This window comes from Bidens hawaiensis, unplaced genomic scaffold, assembly GCF_021521415.1.
Source record: "Bidens hawaiensis isolate Kalapana, Puna unplaced genomic scaffold, B.hawaiensis_p1.1 tig00023052_1, whole genome shotgun sequence".
NCBI classification, from domain to species: Eukaryota; Viridiplantae; Streptophyta; class Magnoliopsida; order Asterales; family Asteraceae; genus Bidens; species Bidens hawaiensis.
In genome coordinates, this window is record NW_027493605.1 from 196,125 (window position 1) to 204,917 (window position 8,793).

Here is an 8,793-nt window from a genome sequence, read left to right on the forward strand (position 1 = left end):
GAATCCATGGATTATAGATTTTATATAAATAGTTTGTATACTACGAAGATTGATTTTCTGGAGTAGAGTTTTGATATTTTGAATGGGTGAAAAGTTTAAAAATAATTAGTGGTTATAGAGGTTTTTTTTTTTTTTTTTAAATTGTATACTATGAATGATACCAATTTAGTTTGCAGCGGTCCATATTTTATTTTTAATTGAAAACACTTTCAACTTCGTTTGCAACGGTCACTCCAATTAATCCCATTTTAAATCTCAATGCTCCATAGCTATATGATCATGACCACCATGGCACCATGAGCATACCGGTATATGTGAATAGAGAGAAGACGCCTACCTTAAATTATACTGTATTTTTTAGTGTTATAGATTCACGAAAATTCAGCGTAAATTTTGTAATCTCCCTTAAACTTTTGAAACAATCCTCATAAACTTTAGAAACTAAACAAATTAGAAATTTCTAAATATAAATTTAAACGAACACTAATCATCAATGTAACTTATATATTTACCAATATTCAAATGTTAAAACTATATTGTGATTTAGGCCCAAATCGGTTATATCTTATTAGCCCTATGATTAAAAGCTTAAGCCCTTTACCCTTAAGCTTTAGCCCTTAGGTTTATTTATCACTCGTAAAAGGTGACATAGTGATAAAATGATCATTCAATGATTAAAAGGTTATTATGTTTTTAATTTTTTATTATAAATAAGAACACAAATTAAAAACAAAATATTATGATTGCCCCAACCCTCTCCACCACCGTTGTTCATATAACTAATCAGCCCAAAACTAACTTCACAACTAAATGGTGTAGTGTTGTTCCCTTTGTTTTGGGCTATTTTTCCCCTCCACGACATGATCACAACACGTGGTCTAAGCATTGGAATGGAGATTCATTTGGGAAACCGCCCCTGAGTACGTGCACCATAATTGGGTTTGAGGAAGGCCAAGGTAAGTTAGCCTTTGTCTTTCAGTTTTAGACCATGCATAGCAGCTCACAAGCTTTACACCACCCTCGTTTTCTCCTTTGTTTTGTTAGGGTTTGTTGTGTAGACAACGGTGTTTTGCACGATGGTGGGGCCAGAACTTTGAAGGATGTAGCATCCGGCCCCTCGTACCATCAATATTGTTCATTTTGCCTACAAAGAATTTACGGATTTGTTTTTTGTTGCTCCCATGAAGACTTCCCATGAGGTCACCCATGCTGGTATTACTAATTCCATCTGAGTACACTAGACTATGGAGCTCTCCTCTCGTCCACTAACATGAAGCCCAAAACGCTTTAAGACGCAATACATTTAATTATGAGCCATGATCTCTTATGTCCAAGACCAATGTGGTATTTGCCTACGGTGTTACAAACACCCCATTTTAGACTTATCGTCCTCAATGATGCTTGCCCCCACCATCCCATCCACAATGTGGGATGTCACAATCCACTCCTTCTAAGGGTCTAGTGTCCTCACCGAACTTGGCACCACCGGTTCGGTCATGTATCTGATACTATCCTGTAACATCTGGCCTCTGGCCTCTCGTACAGGTAACATCTGATGTGTTCTTATAACATCCAGATTTGTTTTTGGCTGGTTCGTGTAACACCCCGACCAAAGGCGGATTATACATCGGGGCGCCACATATTGTTTCATTACTCGTGACACTATTGGGTGTCAATATTTAATAAATACATTCATTCGCGCACGCGCAGGGTAAACATAGATCATTAAAAATCAATATATTATAAATCATAATATTCGAACAGCAATAACTTGTCTTGATACATTTTAATCTAGGTCCAAAAATAAAAACGTCCTACGTGTCCACAAGCTCCAAAACAGCTACTGCAAACCTGAACATGTGTTAAAATAACGTCAAACACTTGCGTGTTGGTGAGAAATCAAGTTTAATACAATACATAGATAACAATAAATCTGCGCGCAACATGTGTATGTCTGGTTTTCAACAAGGGTGTAATCTGATCGGGACCAACTCTAAGATTCATAAGACTGCCAGTGCTCACAATTGAGCTCACAACAAGACAAACTGTGCATGTGTAAACAAAAGAGAAAATCATAAACGATAGTTCTCCCGTGTTCATCTAATGGTACCATGAGAACTGCGGAATAGACCGACAAGACGGTTAATGATCCACACATACAAATAAACAGCCAAGTCTACGTCCTCAACACATGGGATACTGCGCGACTAAAGTTCATAAACAAGTTTAAGACTCTAAGTTTGTATGAACACATGAACATCCCAAAACATTAAAAGCAAAAAGGGATTAGGTACGAGATTACTCACTTGATAAACGATGCGGTGTAAGATAAAGCAAGAACCAACTTTAAACAAGCACAAGTTAACCTATAAATAAGATTATTGTTTTAATGAATTGATTTAAGTCTTGATTATAAGTTAGCATAATTAATAAGTAAATTATTATATATAATATATATATTACCGGAAAGCAGGGCAGAATAGAAAGGAAGACGGAGGCAGAGAGGAAGGCGGCAGAGAGAGCAAGGAGGAGGTTAAATTAAGTGTTTGTGTGTGATGTGTTAGGAAAAATAATATTATTATTTATAGAGAAACCCTAGGGAACACAATCCCTAGAAAAAGGGGAAAAGATCTCAAAAAGTAAAAGATTCCAAAAGCAAAAGATATCAAAAGATGTGGCAGCTGCAGGGGGCAAGATAAAGCTGACAGGGAACAGTAAAAAAAGGCATGGGCGGTTCAGATAAAGGTACTGGTCAAGCATGGAAAAAGCAGATCTCAAAAGATAATGTCAGTCACTTTTTCTGCCAACCAATGGGGTTGGTACGCATGCTGCGCCGAAAGTAACTTTTCAGACATAAAGCAGATTAGGTCAACGGCTCAAAAGATAAGACATCACAAAAGCAAACGGCTAGATTAAACAGAAGAAAACTCAAAGGGTTTAGCGCAAGAAGCTAAGGCGCGCCGCGGGAAGAATCACATTTCTTAGCGCGCCGCGGGAGGAACTAAAATTCCTAGCGCGCCGCGGGAAGAACTATAATTCTTCGCGCGTCGAGGGATGAACTACGATTCTTAGCGCGCTGCGAGAAGAACTACAATTCCTTAGCGCGTCGCGGGAAGAACTACCGTTCTTCGCGCGCTGCGAGAAGAATTACAATTCTTAGCGCGCTGCGAGAAGAGTTCGTCTCGCGTATCGCTGGAACAGATGGTCTTCACGCAGGCTTCCTTGCAAGGGGTCTGGCGCGTGGAGCTGCGCAGACAACCTTAGGCGGGAAGGAACAAAGGACAAGCAAAGAGTTAGAAGAAAGAGGGAAACAAGGCTAAAGGGCGGGACGGCGACAAGAGGGAAAAGAAGGCGGAAAGAGAGAAGGAAGAGGGACGGGACGGCGGAAAGAAAGAGAGAGAAAGAGGCGGGAAGGAAAATATATTATTATTATTAAAAGTAAAATATAAGTAGAAATAAATATTAAATCATAAAAGAAAGAGATCGGGTCAGAGAAACGGGTACCTGGGTCGGGTCGGATCGGGGCAGATGTCACAGTCTCCCCTACTTTTAGAAATTTCGTCCCGAAATTTATCTCGAAGTAGGTTGCGCAGAGAACAGGTGCGGGTACTTGATCTTCATTTGATCTTCCCTTTCCCATGTAAACTCGGCTCCGCGCTTGGACTCCCATCGAACTTTAACAATAGGGATGCGACTGCGCTTGGTTTGCTTAACCTCGCGATCCATAATCTCAACAGGCTCCTCAACGAAATGCATGGATTCGTCAACTTGAACTTCATCAAGTGGAATGTGAAGGTTCTCGTCAGCTAAACACTTCTTGAGATTGGATACATGGAACGTTGGATGCACATTACTGAGCGCGGGCGGCAGGTCAAGTCTGTAGGCAACTTTTCCTACACGCGCGAGAATCTTGAATGGACCAACATAACGAGGAGCAAGCTTACCCTTCTTCACAAAGCGGACAACACCCTTCCAGGGCGACACTTTGAGGAGAACAAGATCACCAACTTGAAATTCGAGAGGCTTTCGCCTACGATCTGCGTAACTCTTCTGTCGGCTTCTGGCAGTCAGCAGATGATCACGGATCTTGGCGATTTTATCGGTTGTCTCTTGAACAAGTTCGGGTCCTGTGATTTGAGTTTCACCCACTTCGCTCCAACAAATCGGGGAGCGGCACTTACGACCGTAAAGTGCTTCAAATGGGGCCATACCGATACTGGAATGATAGCTGTTATTATAAGAGAACTCGATCAAAGGCAGGTGTGAATCCCAATTACCTCCAAAATCAAGAACACAAGATCGGAGCATATCCTCAAGAGTTTGAATAGTTCGCTCAGACTGACCGTCAGTCTGAGGATGATATGCCGTACTTATGTCCAAGCGAGTTCCTAGCGCAGATTGGAGAGATTTCCAAAAGCGGGATATAAAACGGCCATCGCGATCGGATATGATGCTCAAAGGAGTACCATGGCGGCAGACAATTTCCTTGACATAAAGCTGTGCGAGATGCTCAACACGGTAGTTTTCACGAATGGGCAGAAAGTGAGCAGACTTAGTCAAACGATCCACTATTACCCAAATGCTATCATGTTTGCTTGCTGTCAAAGGTAACTTGGTAATAAAGTCCATCGCTATACCTTCCCATTTCCACGTAGGAATTTCTGGTTGTTCGAGCAAACCAGATGGGCGTTGGTGTTCAGCTTTTACTTTAGAACAAGTCAGGCATTTAGCTACGAACACAGCAATATCCTTTTTCATACCGGGCCACCAATAAGTAATGCGCAAATCCTTGTACATCTTATCAGCGCCAGGATGAACGGAATATCGAGATTTGTGTGCTTCACTCAGGATATTAGCGCGAAGATTCTCATCAAAGGGAATCCAGATGCGATTAAGATAGCAGAGAATTCCACTCAGATTAGGGACAAAGTGCGCTTCCGCGCCACACGCTAACTCGGCGCGAAGGTTACCATTATTGATGGATGCGCGCTGCGCGCCACGAATACGCGATTCAAGGTTGCTTTGAATCGGCGCGAAGTGAAGCTGGGTGCGCGGCAAGATACAGTTAAGCTGGCAGGGTTTTCGGCTGAGCGCGTCGGCTACCACATTAGCCTTACCAGGATGATACCGGATCTCACAATCGTAATCGCTGATGAGTTCGTTCCATCGGCGTTGCCTCATGTTGAGTTCCTTTTGATCAAAGATATGCTGAAGGCTTTTATGGTCAGTGTAGAGGATACACTTAGTACCATAAAGGTAGTGTCTCCAGATCTTCAAGGCAAAAACAACTGCACCAAGTTCGAGGTCGTGAGTTGTATAATTCTTTTCATGAACCTTGAGTTGCCTTGATGCGTAAGCGATAACCTTGCCTCGTTGCATAAGAACACAACCGAGACCTTGGTTGGATGCATCGCAATACACGACAAAATCTTCATTACCCTCAGGTAGCGCAAGAACAGGAGCTTCACACAACAAACGCTTGAGCGATAGAAAGGCTTCTTCTTGCTTCGAGCCCCAAATATATGGTTTACCTTTGTGCGTTAGAGCTGTTAAAGGCAAAGCGATCTTCGAGAAGTTCGAAATGAAGTGCCGGTAATAACCAGCTAAGCCCAGAAAGGAACGGATCTCAGAAGGAGAGGATGGCGTAATCCAGTTCTTGATTGCTTCAATTTTGGATGGGTCGACATGAATACCCATCTTGTTAACAACATGGCCAAGAAACTGTACTTCATCCGACCAAAATTCACACTTGGAGAGCTTGGCAAAGAGCTGCTCGGTTCGAAGCTTTTGCAACACCAACCGAAGATGTTGCTCATGCTCGGCCTTGGTCTTAGAATAAATCAGAACGTCATCGATAAACACAATCACGAATTTATCCAAGAAAGGCCTACACACCCGGTTCATTTGATCCATGAAAACGGCGGGTGCGTTGGTTAAACCGAAGGACATGACCAAGAATTCAAAATGGCCATAACGAGTTCGAAAAGCTGTCTTCGGAACATCTTCATCGCGGATGCGCAACTGGTGATAGCCAGAGCGGAGATCAATCTTGGAGAAACAAGAGGCACCTTGGAGTTGATCAAAGAGGTCGTCAATACGCGGTAAGGGATACCGGTTTTTAATGGTGAGTTTGTTCAACTCGCGGTAATCGATACACATGCGAAACGATCCATCTTTCTTTTTAACGAACAACACCGGAGCACCCCAGGGCGAAGAGCTAGGGCGAATGAATCCTTTAGCAGTCAACTCTTGAAGTTGGCTTGCCAATTCTTGCATCTCAGCGGGCGCAAGACGGTAAGGAGATTTAGCTACGGGGGAAGCACCAGGGACAAGATCAATACGGAACTCGACTTCACGAGCGGGAGGGATACCAGGAAGATCATCAGGAAAAACTTCAGGGAAATCACGCACAACAGGGATATCGCGAAGCTTCTTTTCTTCAGCAGGTTTAACCACATGGGCTAAGAATGCAATACACCTTTTCCGCATGAGTCCTCGGGCTTCGGCGCAAGACATAAGCTTAAGACCGCGGGAGGGTTTTTCGCCGTAGATGTGAAGATCACCATTTTCTCGAGGAATGCGAATCAACTTCTTGGCGCAAATAACTTCGGCGCGATTATGCGAGAGCCAGTCCATACCAATGATAACATCGAAACTTCCAAGAGGCATGGGGATGAGGTTGATCAGAAAATCGTTTTCGTTAAGGTTAAGCGTGCAATCTTTAATCACAGAGTTAATTAAAACAGTTTCACCGTTAGCCAATTCAACTGAAAAATCTTCTTTTAAATCGCTGCGCGGTCGCGCAAGCTTCTGCTCGAAGGTGCGAGAGATAAAACTTCGATCGGCGCCAGTATCAAAAAGTACAGAAGCATAAAATCCGTTAAGCAAAAATGTACCATTAACTACGTCATTATTCGCTTGCGCTTGGTGCGCGGTTATATTAAAAGCTCGTCCACGCGTCACTTGGTTTGAAATCTGGTTCACCGGATTCGCCTGTGTGAGTTGCACTTGTAGTCTCGGGCACGCGTTCCGGAAATGACTGGGATCACCGCAGTTAAAGCACGATCTGGGTCGTGGGTTTTGGTAGGTTGGTTGTGGGTTCTGCGGGTAGACTGGTGGTGTTGGCGCAATTGGGTTGGCGAGAGGGACTCTACAGTTTTCTGCAAGGTGACCAGCGCGGCCACATCGGGTACAAAGTCGACATGGGACTTGAGGTGGGTGGTGGAGTCTACAGGTTGGGCAAAAGGGGTGGTTTCCTGTGTAAGGTTTCTTAGTTGGCGGGGCAGGGAGTGCTGGATTGGTTAAGGCATAGTTGTGGACTACAGGAGGTGTTGGGTAGGCTGACAGTGGGTTAGGCGCATAAACTGGAGGTTGGTATGCGGGTTGCTGGACTATGGGTGGGCTGGTAAGCGCGTAAGCTTGTCTGCGCCTACGTTTCTGGTTATGGTTTGAGGGTTCAGGTTTGGTTTCTGTTGGTCCAGGGACAGTCTTGGTGAGTTTGGTCTTCTCAGATCCCCGCAGGAATAGGGTTCCTGCTCTGACATGGTTGTCGCTGAGCACAGCGGCCAACTCTATGGCGTCAGAGAGGGTAACTGGGTTTCTAGCCCATACAGAATCTTGAATTTCCATGGGGAGACCCCCAAGGAATTTCTCTATGGCTCGGCGGGAAGGGGTAACAAGGTGAGGGACAAGCAGGCTTAGTTCATGGAAGCGCGTCGCGTACTCGCGCGCTTCACCACTGTACTGCTTAAGATTCCAAAATTCCTCCTCCAGGCGCTTAACTTCGTTGGGAGGACAGAATTCTCGCGTAAGAATTTCCTTGAATTCCTCCCATGTCATGCTAGAAGCAGCCTCTGCGCCACGCGCATGAGCTACTCCATTCCACCATGTAAGCGCTCTGGATTCCAGGACACTGGAAGCATATAGGGTTCGTCTGTCTGAGGGGCATTGGGTGTGGAGGAAAGTGTTTTCTATCTTCTCAAGCCACTGGAGCATCACGGTGGCTCCTTCAAGACCTGTGAACTTTGGAGGGTTACCGCGTTGAAGGATTTAATGTTATAACTGGAGGTATTATTTTGGCTCAAGGCTTGGGCTATTGCTGCGGCCATTTCCTGGGAACGTTGCTGTCTACGCATGCGCGAGGCTTCTCTTCTCTGAAATCGGCGAGATAGCGGAGGCATTCTATAAAAGTTTTAATTTTAGTTAATATCTTGGTTTTATCGCAAAGTATAACTTTATAAAGCTTGGTTTCGCAGGGTTAGATACTATCAAAAGTTAAAGTAGATTAAATGACTTTAAATGCAGACTTAATAAAGGTAACAAATTCGAATCAAGAATCGACAATTCATGTATCACCATGACTTTCCGAATTCCCAATTTAAAATATACGAGCAAACGAGTATTGGAGATTGACGATTCATGTATCACCATGACTTTTCAATCTTCAATATAAAACATACAAGAAAATGAGTATTGGAGGTTGACAATTCATGTATCACCATGACTTTTCAAGTCTCCAACCTCAGAACATAATCGTAAAGGGAAATTGAAAATCAACTATTCATGTATCACCATGACTTTTCGGATTTTCAAATCCAACAAACGAACATGTAAGTAAAATCAATAAAAATCGAAATTCAACAAAAATCGAAATATCGCGAAATAAAACATAAAATCATATACTGCGCAAGCGCGAGCATATTTATAAACAACGAGTAATTAACAATAAGCGTGCAAACATGAGATTTCTCTCATGCGCGAGAAGGGACTCTTAGGTATTCTAGGCCGTTACGT